The sequence below is a fragment of the Schistocerca piceifrons genome, chromosome 1, assembly GCF_021461385.2.
Source record: "Schistocerca piceifrons isolate TAMUIC-IGC-003096 chromosome 1, iqSchPice1.1, whole genome shotgun sequence".
Lineage (NCBI taxonomy): Eukaryota > Metazoa > Arthropoda > Insecta > Orthoptera > Acrididae > Schistocerca > Schistocerca piceifrons.
In genome coordinates, this window is record NC_060138.1 from 1,246,513,938 (window position 1) to 1,246,533,175 (window position 19,238).

General features: G+C 44.4%; 1 pseudogene; it reads left to right on the forward strand.

Moving 5' to 3' along the window:
- The first annotated feature begins 647 nt into the window (after positions 1–647).
- Positions 648–765, forward strand: LOC124722451 (annotated as a pseudogene).
- Positions 766–19,238: the final 18,473 nt, after the last annotated feature.

Genomic DNA, 19,238 nt, shown 5'->3' on the forward strand with positions numbered 1-19,238 from the left:
TGGTTCCGAGTGCCGGACTGGAACACAATTGTAGAATGTCACTAACATTGCGTTTCACACGTTCTTGAACGCATCAGATGCTGTGTAAAACAATCACGTGAAATCACTCAGCAATTCATTATATTTATTACTGCTCTCTGAAAAATCAATTTCAATCTGTTAGCGTTTGCTGTTCATGTTCGCAACTCCTTATTTTCTGTGCTTGTTATCCAGAATATCAATCCGAGTATCCCGTAGGAATTTGCAGCTTAAAGGCATCTTAGTTTACTCCATTATTTTTCAACGATAAAAAGCTTTCTAATTTCGTGAATGAAAAATACAAACTTATTTCCCAGTGTTTACAAAGTTTTATTTCACTTCCACGTGGCAAGCGGCCTGGCCGGATCACGGGCTACTAAATAGACGATCAGCTGTAATGTATGCAGTTAAGAATAGGCTTAGAGAACTACCTCTTGTACGGCGACATTATTGCTATTTTCAGAGACATGGTTAAAAGCGAAGGCCTGGACGACCAAATATCTGCAAACCGATAACAGTTATTAACTTTCTTTTGCTGGTAATTTCTAGGAAGCGGATAGTAAAAGATAACAGCAGTTAACAGATCACTACACGATTTTTCTTTTTTACTGAAATTGTTACTCACTTGAGCCAACGGCCTCGCTGCAGTGGTAACACCAGTTCCCGTCAGATCACCGAAGTTAAGCGCTGTCGGGCTTGGCTAGCACTTGGATGGGTGACCATCCGGTCTGCCGAGCGCTGTTGGGTCTCGGAAACTGACATACAGCCGGGAGAGCGGTGTGCTGACGACATGCCCCTCCATATTCGCATCCAGTGACGCCTGTGGGCTGAGGATGACACGGCGGCCGGTCGGTACCGTTGGGCCTTCCAAGGCCTGTTCGGACGGAGTTTTATTACCATTTCAAACGAGTGTAACTACTCACAGTTTTATCAACGTCGTCCCGTATGCCACAATACGACATTTATCACTTTACAGCGAAACCTTAAGACCGTCAGAATGACGTACGATGTACTAGCGAGCGCGGCCAGGCATTGCGGTTTCACTGCCGCAGCGATCGCTCGGTAGTCGCTACAGCCGCAATGAATTGCCAAGCCCACGCTAGAAGCAACAATCACCAATTTATAAATCATTGTTATCGGGCAAAAATTATCTTAAATGCTGGACACCTCTAAAGCAGTGGTAGCTGCATTACTGTGTAAGACATACTCTGCGCTAACACTCATCAATAAACTTACAAAAAATGTCAACGGACAGCAAATATTCTGACGTGGGAGCAAATACGATTCTCACACATTTCCGCACCTCAAAAAAACATATAGCCTGGAAATTTATGGCAACATAAGCTTCCGTCTGATATTAATTAGAAAAGAAGTGTTCGAATAGGCAGGAAAGCTTAGCTATATACTACATGATTCTAAATTAACAGGCGCATGGATTACAGAGTGCTACTCTTAACAAATGTCACTACATGAAAACATAGTTTCAAAACGTATGAACAAATGACATCTGCAAAAAAAATCTTCAAAATATAATGTTCAAGAAGATGTTAGTGGAAGAAAGACAACAAATGCAATTACGTGTTTGCAGAATTTTTCTGTCATATCGGACTATAGGTGAACGTAACTGTTAATCAGTAGGCATTCGCTATTCGCACTGCTGCTAGGGTCGCAGGTTCGAATCCTGCCTCGGGCATGGATGTGTGTGATGTCCTTAGGTTAGTTAGGTTTAAGCAGTTCTAAGTCTGGGGGACTGATGACCTCAGATGTTAAGTCCCATTGTGCTTAGAGCCATTTGAACCATCTCTATTCATAAAAACAAATGTATAGTTTGACACTGAAGAAATGTTGCCATTTATGCAGTATAATTAGCAAAATGATTAAAGATGTGTATGGAATTAATTCACTATCTACTACTTTCAGTTAAATGTCATTTCAGAAAAGAAATTAATAACATTTATATCAGCACATTCTAGTCTGTCTTGTTAATTCAGGTCCCTCTTTAAACTAAATTCATTAAATTCAAAACAATGTATATTGAGAAAAATGAAGCTTCCGGTGCAGCGCTGACATCCAAATTTTATCCAGTTTAACACCTTCGTCTTTCCTATTAAAATTATTAAACAAGCGTGACGATCGATTACTTTCAATTGGGAATGTTGGCAATACCAGAGACAGTCTCACAGCCGACACCATGTGATGGACAGTGGCGCCCTCTGTACTGCCTATATAATCAGCGCTTCCCCGAGTTCTCTTCGCAGTTCGCCGCTTTACCTCGGAGGATGTCTCCCGCAATCGGAGACGAAACGTCAGGGGAGAGTTTTATAAATCGACCACGGCCTATCAGCCCGGAAGTTTTAAGTGAAGACAATACCGGCCGTGAAAGCCTGCATTATATGATCGCGGAGCAAGAGTTATCACTTCATGTATAAAGTGTGTATACAACATATATTACAAGATTAATCGTAGGCGATTGTCAACATTTAGTATTTTCAGAAATGAACATGAAAGCCGTCAACATGTATATGGAATATTTCGAGGAGAAAGCCCAGAAATCAGCCGAATGGAAACCTATCTGTTTCTCCTGGTATGTCGACGATACCTTCGTCATATGGCAACATGGGAGAGAAAGCTGAGTGATTCCCTCATACATCCCAATACCTTACAGCAGAACATTAGTTTTACCATGGAAGTCGAATCAGATGGAGTGCTCCCCTTTCTGGATGCCCTGGTAAGAAGAAGAGCAGACACCATGCTGAGCCACTGCGTGTGCGTCAGAAGACGCACACCGGCCTATACTTACATGTAAACAACTGCCACAACCCGGCGCAGAGGAACGGAGTGCTCAAAAAATTGGTACATGGGGCCGGCACACTCTCTGACAGTGGGAAGCTCAACGAAAAACTTGAACATCTGAGAATGGTGTTCCGGCAAAACGGCTACACAGAGTGGCAAATTCGGACAGCTCTACGTTGTAGACCGACCAGACAAATGGCCGAAACAGAAGAGGAGGCGGCCATTACATGTAACCTATTTCGTGGCGCGCTATATGGAAAAATTGGATTAATTCTTCGGAATCATCCAGTAAGGACTATATTCCGCCCACCAGCTGAAGCACAGACCTGCTTGGTAGTGTAAAGGACGACCACGGACTACGGAAATCCGGGATCTGTCAGATGTCCTGTCAATGTGGTATGACTTCTATAGGTCGAACAGCGCGAATAGTGAAAGATCATTGCCGAGAACACCAACGGCACACAGGACTGCAGTTGCCTAACAAGTCGGCAGCCTGCCTGTCGGAATTACACGGACTGGAGTACTACCCGTACTAAGGTTCTGACACACGCGTCTAACTTCTGGAACTGTGTCATTAAGAATCTATCGAGATTCTAGTAAGGGAACCGCTGTACAATCGTTCTGGGGCTCCACATTGAGCCCGATTAAGAAGAGGAAGGAGGTATCTCGCAATGAGCTGAGTACCTGGACGAGGGGGGGGGGGGGGGCGAGGAACAGCCGAAGCGCCACCAGCAAGCGTCACTGAGCGCCAACCTGGGATGGAGTGACTTGACGGCAGTAAGAGAAGAGAGGAAATGCGGGATCGCATACAGAACGACATGTCACAAGGAGGGGGGAGCCCTGCTCCAGCCCGTAGGCAACTAGCATCTCTGCTGCTCGACTCGCTGCGGGTCGCTTCGTTGCTGCTGTCGCTCGTCAACATATACGACATGGCTCAACGTGGAAACGGGGACAAAGTCGCTACTGTGGTTCAGTTACCGTTCAAGCTGGCCGGGAACGGCAGCAATGGTAAGAATAAGACGACGAAGTTGTAGCAGTGCTAGCGCTGCCTGACTGGTACGTGTCTATAATTTTTTAGATGGCCTTCAAGCCAATCCACTAACGGGAGGTCATCACCACCAAAGCGACAAGATCAGGAGGATCGGCAACTACCTGCTCAAACTCCTTACACCTCGGACCAAGGACAAGGTCTGTCAGTCAGCGTCAGTACCTAGGCAATCAGTTGCCCACATGAAAGGCGATGCAGCACAACCAACGTCAGTCATGTACGAAACCTCACAGGTTCTAGATGCACTGAAAACGGATACTAGCGAGCTAGTCGGCTCCGTAAGAAATGCAACGGTGATTCCAATAGATGCAGCCTGCCAGAAACTGACAGACACACTCGATGCAGCAGCTCTAGCCAGGTTTTTTTGGATGTTTCCCCTCGGCCAGTAGGACGAATGCTAGAGCTGTCCCTCGGATCCTCCACCGAACTTCACCTTTCCCCTCAAAACAATAGAATGTCAAAGCAGAATACCAATAAGTTAAGCTAATATTATCGCCTGAAAGACTATGACCTTCTGCAGCTCACCGTATCCATCCTAGACGGATAAAAAGAAATTCATCAGTAGACTCGACAATAGAATCGTGGTTGCTTACCAAAATATATTGCCTGTTGGACACTGATATCTGGCCGTTCATCCATGAAGTACTTTGTCTGTTTTGGATGATATTTGTCAGTTAGAAGGGAAATAAGAAGAGATGATAAAGTAGTAAGTGCTTTCTAAATTGTCTTTGATGTGTTAGTATGTTGTTATTTTCTCCAACAAATTAATGATGATTTTTTGTGATGTTTAGATGACACTTTTCCTATTCTTTCAGTTTTCACTAGAGCGGAGGATTTATCATATACACTATATCCTGATACCTATTAGGTGACATTAACATGGGCTCTCTCCATCTTTCGCCTTTACGAGGGCTTCACCACTGCTGGGGACACTTCCAATTAGCTGTCTGAATGTCTGTGGAGGAATGAAAGCTCATTCTACCTCAACAGCCGAAACCAGAATTGACGATACTGGGCGCTGGGGTCTGGAGTGAAGCTGACGTTCTAACTCGTCCGATAGATGTGCTGTTGGGGTCCAGATCGGGACTCTGGGCGCGCCAGTCCAAATCAAGAATGTTATTGTCCACAAACCATTGCCACATAGATGCTGCATTATCCCTCCACATTTAGCACTTTTATAAGCGCAATAAGGAGACTACACGCTAACTATGAAAAACACTCCCATATCGTAACACCACCTCGGTGCTTCACCGTTGGCACTATACATGATGGCAAGTAACGTTCACCAGACTTTCGCCAAACTCAATCTTTCCATCACATTGGCGCAGGTGTAGCGTGATACATCACTCGTTTTCACTCATTCACTGTCCAGTGGTGTCGCTCTTGACACCAACTGAACCATCACTCTGGATTAACTACAGGTGTATGAAGAGCTGATCGTCCACCGTACTCCATCTTTTTGCTCCGTACGAGCACTCTTTGTGGTAGCTGTCTCAGCTGACATCCAATGACTAATCCACATTCGAAGTCAGTGAACTCTGCTGACAGACACATTCTGCTGTTACCGCTACTCTGCTGACAACACAGTATTTCTCGTCCCATTTTATACTGGCGGATCCACTTCTCATGACACCTAGTAGTAAATTTCGCTTTACATAGAGGTGTCGGGATACTTTCGACCAGTGTGCCTTTCTGAAGAATATTCCCTGCCAAACTGGCTTTAATTATTACTAATTTCTACTACAATCATTCGTTCTTTAATGATGTTACTATATACCAGTTTCTTGTCAGAAGGATGATCCCTCAATTTCACTTTCACACAGCTGGACGCTCAGAATTCACCCAATTTTGGCTCTGACGGCTAGACAAAACACAGGAAAAATAGACTACTGGCCATTAAAATTGCTACACCACGCAGATCTGCTACAGACGCGAAATTTAACCGACAGGAAGAAGATGCTGTGATATGCAGATGATTAGCTTTTCACAGCATTCACACAAGGTTGGCGCCGTTGGCGACACCTACAACGTGCTCACACGACGAAAGTTTCCAACCGATTTCTCATACACAAACAGCAGTTGACCGGCGTTGCCTGGTGAAACGTTGTTGTGATGCCTCGTGTAAGGAGGAGAAATGCGTACCATCAAGTTTCCGACTTTGATAAAGGTCGGATTGTAGCCTATCGCGATTGCGGTTTATCGTATCGCGCCATTGCTGCTCGCGTTGGTCGAGATCCAATGACTGTTAACAGAATATGGAATCGGTGGGTTCAGGAGGATAATACGAAACGCCGTGCTGGAACCCAGCGGCCTCGTATCACTTGCAGTCGAGATGACAGGCATCTTATCTGCATGGCTGTAACGGATCGTGCAGCCACGTCTCGATCCCTGAGTCAACAGATGGGGACGTTTGCAAGACAACAACCATCTGCACGAACAGTTCGAAGACGTTTGCAGCAGCATGGACTATCAGCTCGGAGACCATGGCTGCGGTTACCCTTGACGCTGCATCACAGACAGCAGCGCCAGCGATGGTGTACTCAACGACGAACCTGGGTGCACGAATGACAAAACATATTTTGTTTGGATGAATCCAGGTTCTGTTTACAGCATCATGATGGTCGCATCCGTGTTTTGCGACATCGCGGTGAACGCACATTGGAAGCGTGTATTCGTCATCGCCATACTTGCGCATCACCTGGCGTGGTGGTATGGGGTGACATTGGTTACACGTCTCCGTCACCTCTTGTTCGCATTGACAGCACTATCAACAGTGGAGGTTATATTTCAGATGTGTTACGACCCGTGGCTCTACCCTTCATTCGATCCCTGCCAAACCCTACATTTCAGCAGGATAATGCACGACCGCATGTTGCAGGTCCTGTACGGGCCTTTCTGGATACAGAAAATGTTCGACTGCTTCCCTGGCCAGCACATTCTCCAGATCTCTCACCAATTGAAAACGTCTGGTCAATGGTGGCCTAGCAACTGGCTCGTCACAATACGCCAGTCACTACTCTTGATGAACTGTGGTATCGTGTTGAAGCTGCATGGGCAGCTGTGCCAGTACACGCCACCCAAGCTCTGTTTGACTCAATGCCCAGGCGTATCAAGGCCGTTATTACGGCCAGAGGTGGTTGTTCTGGGTACTGATTTCTCAGGATCTATGCACCCAAATTGCGTGAAAGTGTAATCACATGTCAGTTCTAGTATATTTGTCCAATGAATACCCGTTTATCATCTGCATTTCTTCTTGGTGTAGCGATTTTAATGGCCAGTAGTGTAGTGCAGGGACGCTGCTGTAGATTCACTTGTCACGAGTAATCAACTGGCACAATAAAGTCGTTGGTGTAAAAGGTCCATAAAACAGGCTTTCGAGAGCGAGGATATGCATTGGACTGTTGTACGTGGTGCAGGCGTGCGCAGGCGCAGAAGCAGGTGCGCGCGCTGGAGCTGGAGATGGAGGAGCGGCTGCGTGCTGTGCGAGCCGCGTGCCGTGTGCAGCTGCGCAACGAGGTGGCGCAGGCGCAGGCGCAGCTGCGCCACGGGGACGCGGGGGCGGCCGCGCTCGCCGAGGCGGAGGTGCAGGTAGCTCTGAACGGCACGATCTCCACTGCGTCTGCGTTCGTGCAAACAAAGTGTGCTGGTATTAATTGCGCAAATCTCAATATGTACGATCTATATACACTGCTGGCCACGAAAACTGCAGCACCACAAAGGCAACACCCAACCAACGCGTAAGTCTGCTTCATGCACTGATATGCCAAAGATATGCATTTCAGGATAACCACACAAAGTAGACAGGAATAACGGCAGTATATGTACAAGGAAAGATGATGTAGTGGGATCCTCATTCAGAAATCGCATCTGGAAGTTGTTTGTTCGCGAGAAGTTCGTGTAACTCCTCCTGTAAGAAGGAGTAACGCCTACAATCTCGTGTGAGAGCTAGACTGCGGCTCGACAGTGGCCATTTGAGACTGAGTATATCGTTTGGCGATACTGCTGTCTGCATCGGTCGGAGTCCCACGACTGTCACGTGAATGGGGAATAAATAGGTTTAGGAGGGCCATACACAACATCGTGTGGGATATCAACGGCTCCACGCGGCTAGCGCCCGAAAGGACAGACACATTGTTCGTGGGCAGACTCAATGGTGCGTCCGGTAACACATTAGTGGCACTACATCATTTGTTCAGACGAGATCCAGTTATGCACTCATCTTCATGATGGATGTACCTGTGTGTAAAAGCTCTGAGGAGAACTATAGAGCCAGACAGTATTCGTCATTTGCATACGACCCCAACACCTGTTATCATAGCATGAGGTACCACATCTACACAACTTGATGGCCTCTCCTTCACACAGTCATTAATTTGGACAGCAGCTGTTATATTTCTGATGTGTTAATACTGGTAACTGTGTCCCACCTTCTCTCATCGTTGTCTGCTACAGCAACCAGCCGTTGCACGTTACAAGGGGAGCACCACAATGGTAGTGACTAGCAAAAGACCCCGAGACATTGGAATAACAGATAAGTTATATATAGTCTCTGGCTGTGGGATTGACACCAGTCTACTACTAGTAACAACAAACAAACAAACAAACAAAGGAAGTAGGTTACAGTACACTTGTTCGCCCACTGCTTGAGTATTCCTCACCGGTGTGGGATCCGTACCAGATGGGGTTGATAGAAGAGATAGAGGAAATCCAACGGAGAGCAGCGCGCTCCATTACAAGATCATTTAGTAATCGCGAAAGCGTAACGGAGATGATAGATAAACTCCAGTGGAAGACTCTGCAGGAGAGACGCTCAGTAGCTCGGTACGGGCTTTTGTTAAAGTTTCGAGAACATACCTTCACCGAGGAGTCAAGCAGTATATTGCTCCCTCCTACCTACATCTCGCGAAGAGACCATGAGGATAAAATCAGAGAGATTAGAGCCCACACAGTAGCATACCGACAATCCTTCTTTCCACGAACAATACGAGACTGGAATAGAAGGGAGAACCGATAGAGGTACTCAAGGTACCCTCCGCCACGCACCGTTAGGTGGCTTGCGGAGTATGGATGTAGATGTAGATGTAACAGAGACTCAAAATTTGATAATTCCAGCCTCTTGTGCTGAAGAAAGCCAGAAAAATCATTAAACAAAAGTTGGGAGAAGGTCCTGCACGAGAGGCGAGTGAATGTTTTTCTCTTGTTTTCACTTGAAACAATTTCCACTCCACACAGGATTAGTGCTGCTTTGGTGTTCCCAGTAACTCTGCCTGACAAAATAAAAAGTGAAGCACCCAGACGACATGGTCAGATGTTAATGTAATTTCGTGTATGTACGCACCATCGGTGTGTGTGTAAATAATTTGAGTTGCAATTCTCTGTGACGGGTAGAATGGCCAAAAGATTGCGTTAGTGTTTGGAATACTTACCAGGCCTGGTAGGGTATATAAGAGTTGTAAGTAATGTAAAGTGTTGAAGGATAATTGCGAAGAACACTGAGATGCTGCATGCTTGAGTGAGGCAACAGTATCACCACCTGACACAGTTTGAAATGGACCTCTTTGTGGGTCTCCATTTGGCCAGCTGGTCGAATCATGCCGTGTCCAGATGTGTGTGGCATTCAGAAGCCTCAGTGGCCCGATATTACACGCGAGGACAGGGATACCTACTGTCAAGTTTCTGGTCGATCATCTCTCAGCACCACGAGGGAGAAACACCTAATTGTGCATCAAGCAAATTGCGACCCCATCAGTGTCTGTCACCCAAAAACAGGAAATGGACTTTCTGCAATATTTTGTGCCACTCTGCACCACTGGTCGGAGACTAACAACACCAGGACTGGAAATTACCGACGTATGTGTAAGCTGCATTACCATCAAAACACAAACACCTGTGTTTGGAGTGTGTCATGACCAAGAAGGATGGACTGCTGATGAATGGCGTCTCATTGTGTTCAGTGATGATCTGTAGCTTGAATGACCACCGCTGTCGAGTATCGTGACGACCTAGGGAGAGATCCCATACTTCCAAAATTTTGGAGAGGTACAGCGGTGTTACTCGTGGTGTAATGATGTGGGGAGCTGCTGGGTATGACTTCAGGACATGGCTGATAGTATTTGAGGGAACTTTGACGGCACAACGATACGTCACCGACATCTCGCATCCTCATGTGTTTTCTCTGAAGCGACGGTGTCATGATGCCATTGAACGACAGGACGATGCGCGTCAGTACATGGCACATCTCGCTATGAACTGTCTGCGCTATTTTGAGGTACTACTGTGGCCAGCAAGATCTCCAGATTTGTGTCCGATAGAGTATGTGTGGCGTCAACTTGGACGTCGACTCTGTTCCAGTGCATAACGACCTGTTACACCAGTCGTGAGCCATCTTGCCTCAGGAGAGGATACATAGGCTTTAAGTTACCCTTCCCAACAGAATCTGTGCATGCCTCCAGGCCAGAAGGGGTACAATGTTATGCTGTAAGTGGGGTCAAGCTGCCAAGTTCTTTATAAATTTGACTCGGATATTGTAATCACTGAAATAACATCAAATATCCTCTCAACCTGTGAAGTTTCATTTCTTTTGCTCTCCCCTTTCTGGGTGCTTCATTTTTATTGTCGGTCAGTGTATTCATAGATTCATGGTAATCTCAGGGAGTTTTAAAGTTAGAAGCAGTACAAGTAAACAGCTTTTGCCTGGGTACCCTCTCACACTGAGCCATTGATTGCTAGTCCCAGCCCAGTGATGACCATACAGAGAGAGGTATAATACCGGTTTTACAATAACGTGATCAACTCGCACTGGAAATTTTAAGGGTGCATATTAATGGACATTCTTCCAGACCTTTGTCATACAACACTATCTCCTTAAATGCCACTGTGGTAACAAACTTTTGTCAAGAATCTTGACCAGACCAATGTCTCGTAAGTTTCTAGCAATGGCGATAAATTTCTTACAGTTAATTTGTCTGTACATTAGTTCGGCCTTTCGGACGTAACATCCTACTGAACTTATCATTAAATGCGTGTCTGTATGTCTTCACGGCCTTGCCGCAGTGGATAAGAGGGCTATCCACAAAGTACATTACGTTTTGGAATTAAAAATAAATAAAGTATTGGAAATTTTTTTAAATTATATACAGATGAAAGCCACACTTCAATACTACTTTTCTACATAGTTGCCATTTAAATTAAGGCACTTATCGTAGCGATGGACGAGCTTGGAAATTCCTTCGTCGTAAAATTCGGCCGCCTGCGCCTTCAACCACGTGGTTACCTCTTCTTGAAGCTGTGCGTCGTCATCAAAACGCTGCATAGCCAACCACTTCTTCATTGCTGGGAATAAGTGGAAGTCGCTCGGTGCCAGGTCGGGACTGTACGGCAGATGAGGAAACAACTCCCACTTAAAAGATTCGAGAACTTCACGAGTGGCATTTGCCGTGTGGGCCCGGGCGTTGTTGTGAATCAGCAAGATCTTTGTGCCCAACTTGCCCCTGCGCTTGTTTTGTATTGCTCTTCTTAGGTTGTGCAGAGTTTGGCAATATCTTTGAGAGTTTATTGTAGTGCCTCTTTCCAGGAAATCCACAAAAATCACACCTTTTCTGTCCCAAAAGGCAGTCGCCACGTGGTTGAAGGCGCAGGCGGCCGAATTTTACGACGAAGGAATTTCCAAGCTCGTCCATCGCTACGATAAGTGCCTTAATTTAAATGGCAACTATGTAGAAAAGTAGTATTGAAGTGTCACTTTCATCTGTATATAATAAAAAAAATTTCCAATACTTTATTTATTTTTAATTCCAAAACGTAATGTACTTTGTGGATAGCCCTCGTACAACGGTTCCCTTCAGATCACCGAAGTTAAGCGCTGTCGGGCGTGGCCGGCACTTGGATGGGTGACCATCCGGGCCGCCATGCGCTGTTGCCATTTTTTCGGGGTGCACTCATCCTCGTGATGGCAACTGAGGAGCTACTCGACCGAATAGTAGCGGCTCCTGTCAAAGAAAACCATCATAACGACCGGGAGAGCGGTGTGCTGACCAGACCACACGCCCCTCCTATCCGCATCCTCAGCTGAGGATGACACGGCGGTCGGATGGTCGCGATGGGCCACTTGTGGCCTGAAAACGAAGTGCTTGCTGCTTTGTATGTCTTCGGCCATCAGTCAAGATCTATAATCAGTGGTAAACTCCATCATAAACCAATCACAGCCGGTAGTGTATTGTTTTTGAAGTTAGCACGACCAACATCGATACAGCAGTTTTTTGTTATGTCAAACGTAGGCAGTTTGCCAATGTATGTCTCAACATGCACTGTCCTTTTATGAACTCGAAGCACCTGAAATATTCACTTCCAGCCGTTACCTCCTTATCTCAAAATACTCAGTCCCGGACCAAGTAAGGTTTGTGGAAATGTGAACCTAAATGTCTGGGATACCCTGTATATCAATGTCACATCTCATTCCGTTAATGAGGTACCAATGATTATTCACTTGGCTGTAGTGCGAAGTGAGACCCTGCTTGTGAAACCTTCGTATAATAATGGAACAGGCACGACTGGACGCAACGGACCCTTCTCTTTGGGAAAAAGTGACATACTCTCTACAGAGAGTAAATGATTGTTTGGTAAAGTTGTTGTATCTTTTGTATTTTTACTACACAATCACATGAGCGTTTCACTCTGCTGTAAACGGTTTCGATCAACCAAGATTATTATCTGCCGTCAGTACTTAAAAAGAGGAAAGGAGGAATCATTGCAGAAAACATAGTTGTTTTCTATTTCTTACATGTGCAGTAAATAAAAGTCCATGCATTATATAAGGGGAAAACATTGTTAGAAAAATCACGAAAAGTTCTGGACCGATTTACTTCAAAATTTTACACGATGTGCTGCTAAATACGATATTGCAGTGCCTGTGTTATTTCGATGTACTCGCACATCCATTTTGTGTATTCCCGTACAGCGAGACATACGCGTATTGGATCTACGAGTACAGGTAGTAGACAAATGGTTGACGACATATGGAAGTTTGTGTGTGGCCGTAAGTCGTGCCCGGATGGGCTAACGGTAAGGGGACCGCCTGCATTAAGAGGGAAATCCGGGTTTGTGCCCTGGTCTGGCACAAATTTTCATTCTTGTCATTCCATTATGCAGGTGATGGTTGTTCACATTGGCAGCTGCGAATATATTTCATGTTCTATTACATGTTTATATGGAATAGGGTGTACATTTTTAAATGTGTGTTGTACGTAAATGTACATGTAATAGAAACTTTGTTAACAAAAATCTCGAAAAGTTCTTTACCAATTTACCTCCAATTTTCACAGGGTACTACAATATAATTTGGACTCTCATAAATAATATATTTTTTCAGTATATATTATACATAAAAATGTGTAAGATATAACAGACAAATGTCGTTACTACATGTCTCGAAAAGCTCTTGATCGGTTTATTTCAAATTTTTGCATAATACTCTTAAACATTCAGACGGATATGGGCTGGGTGTTTTTTTAAACAATACTGTACATGTCTTCTGTTAAAACAGACTGTGAGGAAAAAAATGCTGTGCTTTGAAAATGTACTTTTTAGTTTTCTATCTCACAGTCAATTTTAAGTACGATATCAAGGCATTTAACCGATTAGACAAATTGTTTTTCCTGTGCGTATTCTTTCTTCTTATGCACAATTTCAAACAAAATTTGTTACACAGGAATGTGCTGTTTCGTCTTATTGATCGCAGTCAGTTTTAACAGAAAACAGGAAAGTTGTGTTTATGGCTTATCACCTTATGGTTAGAATACCCATTCGCAGATTAAAACCACTCGAAATACTGTCCCTGAAGCCACTATTCTCAGAGGCCCGGCACACAGAGGGGTCTCTTTCTCTCTCATACCCCGAGTACCAATGATCCCAACCGATTTACCCATTTATTTTAAGCAACTTCAATTCACAACTAAGGTTTCCTTTGTGACACCAATAAAATAAGTTCGAAGTCAGAGAGGGGGGGGGGGGGAAGAGAAGGTTGACACAGAGCTGGAAGGAAACGAACATAATTAGGGGAGGGAGGAGGTGGACAGAGAGAGGGGAGGAGGAAAACGACAGAGAGAGGGAGGAGGAGGTGATCCACAGAGAGAGGGGGAGGAGGATGAGGTGGACAGAGAGAGCGGTAAGAAGAATATGGAGAGAGAGATGGGGCAGACACAGATTACGATGTACATCCAGTTTCCATACATATATAGCAACTGCGAAGCATTGGCGAATTCACTAATGTGACTAAAATCTTCCGACGTAGTTATTTCTTTCGCTAATACAAAAATGGAAGAATAGACAGAGAGAGAATTTCACCATATCTACAAAACTTCGAGCTGCAGCTGTGGTTGCCTTCAGTACTGTTGATAACGCAACGGAAACTGATTGCAGCTTGTGCCTTTAGACATGATTTTATTCTATTTTTGTCGTTACGAATAGAGTTACTTGGCTGATTTCATAGTTTCTGTACTTTGTTTCGATTCTTACCAGTGCCTTTTTCCCCTGCGTTTAACAGTGGAATTGCTATTTAATCTTAGACGCAGGATGGTTGTAATGAAACTTCCGCTACTTCAGAGAGCTCCCGAGAAAAATGGGTGATACTAGGACAATGAAACTTTATGAAAAATGAGTAAAGACATGAGGAAGATAAATAACGAATAAACCATTCAAAGAAACACATTTTAATTTCCACATAATAGAGTCACATTTCTTAATAGCACACTGTCTGTAAGTACCAGGTTACAAATGTTGCTCACTGTGATGACCATCGGCGTCCACGATAGCCTGGAACTGCACTAGAGATACCATTTCACAATTTTTCGCAGCACTCTTGGAACTGTAGGCCATGGAATGCTCACTTGTAGTGACATAGTTCGTGGAGTGCTTGAAGATCGCACATTGCCTCCAGCATCCTCTGCCATGGCAACAGCAATTTCTTCTACATCTACACCTGTTCTCTGAAAACCAGCGTGAGGTGCATGGACGAGGGTACACCTCATTGTACCAGTTATTAGGGTTTCTTCCTGTTCCATTCACGTATGGAGTGCGGGAAGAATGATTGTTTGAATGCCTTTGTGCGTGCTGTAATTATTCTGATCTTATCCTCACGATCCCTGTGTGAGCGATACGTAGCGGGTTGTAGTATACCCCTAGACTAAGCATTTAAAGCCAGTTCTTGAAATTTTATTAATAGACTTTCTCGGGATAGTTTATGTTTGCCTTCAAGAGTCTGCCAGTTCAGTTCCTTCAGTATCTCCGTGACACTCTTCCTCGCATTAAACAAATCTGTGACCATTCGTGCTGCCCTTCTCTGTATACGTTTAATATTCCCTGTTAGTCCTATTTGGTACGTGTCCCACAGACTTGAGCAATATTCTAAAACCGGTCGCACGAGTTATCTGTAAGCAATCTCTTTTGTAGTCTACTTATCCAGTATTCTAAGTAAGAAACCGAAGTCTACCACCTGCTTTACCCACAACTGAATCTGTGTGATTATGTGTTATCCCGAGATATTTGCATACGTTGGCCTGTTCCAACAGTGACTCAGTGATATTCTGGCCATAGGATACTACGTTTTTTCGTTTTGTGAAGTGCAAAATTTTACATTTCTGAACATTTACAGCATGTGCCAGTTTCTGCACCATGTTGAAATCATATCAAGATCAGACTGAATATTTATGCGACTTCTCTCAGATAGTGCTTCATTATAGATAACTACATCACCTGCAAAAATCCTGATTTTACTATTAATATTGTCTGCGAGGCCATTAATATACAATATGAACAGCAAGGGTCCCAACACACTTCCCTGTGGCACACTCGATCTGATGATGACTCTCCGTCCAAGATAACATGCTGCGTCTTCCTCCCTACCAAAATGCCCTCAATCCAGCCACAAATTGCACTTTATACCCCATTTCTTCAAGTGCAACTGGCCGTCCGTATAGCGCAGGAACAATTCCCATATCGCCAATTTAATTCGAACATCCGAATCATGTTCGTCAACCCCTGTGCAGAAAGAGGACCTCTCTGAGTTCCTTTAATGTGTCGATACTCATGAAGAGCAACAGCTGTAATGTTGTTTTGATAAAACACTTTTCTGGGTGAGGCCCTGCCCACCTCGTCCACACCCGTGTTGAGTGTCTGCAGCTGTAATGCACACTGATGCACAAGTCTTCACACAAACACTACTAACAACACAAATCCTGCAGAACACAGTCTGAACATCATTCGTATGAAGTTGGGTACCCATTTCCTTCTACACTGACTCAAGTAGCGCATGTTTAATTATAGACACCTTGTGTATCAAATAAATTGATCTTTACAACCTTGATGTCTTTAAGGCTTGTAAGCGATACATCTCGGCACAATAAATACGAGGGTGAGTCAAATGAAAACCTTAAATATTTTTTTAAATATTATGTATTGTGCAGAAATGGTACAAAGCTGTATCACTTTTCAACATAATCTCCCCCACGCTCAATACAAGTCCTCCAGTGCTTACAAAGTGCATAAATTCCTTTGGAAAAAGTTCTTTTGGTAGTCCGCGCAACCACTCATGCACCGCGTGGCGTACCTCTTCATCAGAACGGAACTCAATTCCTCCAATTGCGTCTTTGAGTGGTCCCAACATATGGAAATCACTTGCGGCAAGGTCTGGTGAGTATGGTGGATGAGGAAGACACCCAAAATGCAGGTCTGTGATTGTTGAAAACGTTGTACGGGCAGTGTGAGGCCTTACATTGTCATGTTGCAAAAGGACACCTGCTGACAGCAAACCACGTAGCTTTGATTTGATTTCAGGCCGCAGATGATTTTTTAGGAGATCTGTGTATGTTGCACTGGTGACAGTGGTCCCTCTAGGCATGTAATGATCCAAAATGACGCCTTTTTCGTCCCGAAAGACAGTCAGCATAACCTTCCCTGCTGATGGTTCTGTTCGAAACTTCTTTGGTTTTGGTGATGAGGATGGCGCCATTCCTTGCTCGCTATCTTCGTTTCCGGTTGGTGGAAGTGAACCCAAGTTTCGTCCCCAGTAACGATTCTTGCAAGGAAGCCATCACCTTCTCGTTGAAAGCGCCGAAGAAGTTCTTCACAAGCATGAACACGTGGTTCTCTCATTTCAGGAGTCAGCTGCCGTGGCACCCATCTTGCAGACGCTTTGTGCAACTAGAGCACATCATGCACAATGTGGTGTGCTGACCTATGACTAATCTGTAAACATGCTGCAATGTCATTCAGTGTCACTCGGAGGTTTTCCTCCACTATGGCTTCAACTACTGCAATGTTCTGTGGAGTCACAACTCGTTGTGCCTGACCTGGACGAAGAGCATCTTCCACTGAAGTCACACCATTTTGAACTTCCTACTCCATTCGTAGAATTGCTGCTGTGACAAACGTGTATCACAATACTGAACCTTCATTCGTCGATGAATTTCAATAGGTTTCACACCTTCACTACGCAAAAATCGAATAACACAACGCTGTTTTTCCCTGGTGCAAGTCGCAAGTGGGGCGGCCATCTTTATACTGATACTGCGACGGATGTGTGCATCTGCACAACGCTGCCACCTACAGGCCATTCTGCAAGATGTTTGTAGCACGCTTACCAACTTACAGGATGTTGTTGTTGTTGTTGTTGTTGTGGTCTTCAGTCCTGAGACTGGTTTGATGCAGCTCTCCATGCTACTCTATCCTGTGCAAGCTTCTTCATCTCCCAGTACCTTCTGCAGCCTATATCCTTCTGAATCTGCTTAGTGTATTCATCTCTTGGTCTCCCTCTACGACTTTTACCCTCCATGCTGCCCTCCATTACTAAATTGGTGATCCCTTGATGCCTCAGAACATGTCCTACCAACCGACCCCTTCTTCTAGTCAAGTTGTGCCACAAACTCCTCTTCTCCTCAATTCTATTCAATACCTCCTCATTAGTTATGTGATCTACCCATCTAATCTTCAGCATTCTTCTGTAGCACCACATTTCGAAAGCTTTTATTCTCTTCTTGTCTAAACTATTTATCGTCCACGTTTCACTTCCATACATGGCTACACTCCATACAAATACTTTCAGAAACGACTTCCTGACACTTAAATCTATACTCGATGTTAACAAATTTCTCTTCTTCAGAAACGCTTTCCTTGCCATTGCCAGCCTACATTTTATATCCTCTCTACTTCGACCATCATCAGTTATTTTGCTCCCCAAATAGCAAAACTCCTTTACTACTTTAAGTGTCTCATTTCCTAATCTAATTCCCTCAGCATCACCCGAATTAATTCGACTACATTCCATTATCCTCGTTTTGCTTTTGTTGATGTTCATCTTACACCCTCCTTTCAAGACACTGTCCATTCCGTTCACTGCTCTTCCAAGACCTTTGCTGTCTCTGACAGAATTACAATTTCATCGGCGAACCTCAAGGTTTTTATTTCTTCTTCATGGATTTTAATACCTACTCCGAATTTTTCTTTAGTTTCCTTTACTGCTTGCTCAATATACAGATTGAATAACATCGGGGAGAGGCTACAACCCTGTCTCACTCCCTTCCCAACCACTGCTTCCCTTTCATGCCCCTCGACTCTTATAACTGCCATCTGGTTTCTGTACAAATTGTAAATAGCCTTTCGCTCGCTGTATTTTACCCCTGCCACCTTCAGAATTTGAAAGAGAGTATTCCGGTCAACATTATCAAATCTTTCTCTAAGTCTACAAATGCTAGAAACGTAGGTTTGCCTTTCCTTAACCTTTCTTCTAAGATATGTAGTAGGGTTAGTATTGCCTCACGTGTTCCCCGAGGTCGGCTTCTATCAGTTTTTCCATTCGTCTGTAGAGAATTCGCGTTAGTATTTTGCAGCTGTGACTTATTAAACTGATTGTTCGGTAATTTTCACATCTGTCAACACCTGCTTTCTTTGGGATTGGGATGATTATACTCTTCTTGAAGTCTGAGGGTATTTCGCTTGTCTCAAACGTCTTGCTCACCAGATGGTAGAGTTTTGTGAGGACTGGCTCTCCCAAGGCTGTCAGTAGTTCCAATGGAATGTTGTCTACTCCCGGGGCCTTGTTTCGACTCAGGTCTTTCAGTGCTCTGTCAAACTCTTCACGCAATATCATATCTCCCATTTCATCTTCATCTACATCCTCTTCCATTTCCATAATATTGTCCTCAAGTACATCGCCCTTGTACAGACCCTCTATATACTCCTTCCACCTTTCTGCTTTCCCTTCTCTGCTTAGAACTGGGTTTCCATCTGAGCTCTTGATATTCATGCAAGTGGTTCTCCTTTCTCCAAAGGTCTCTTTAATTTTCCTGTAGGCAGTATCTATCTTACCCCTAGTGAGATAAGCCTCTAC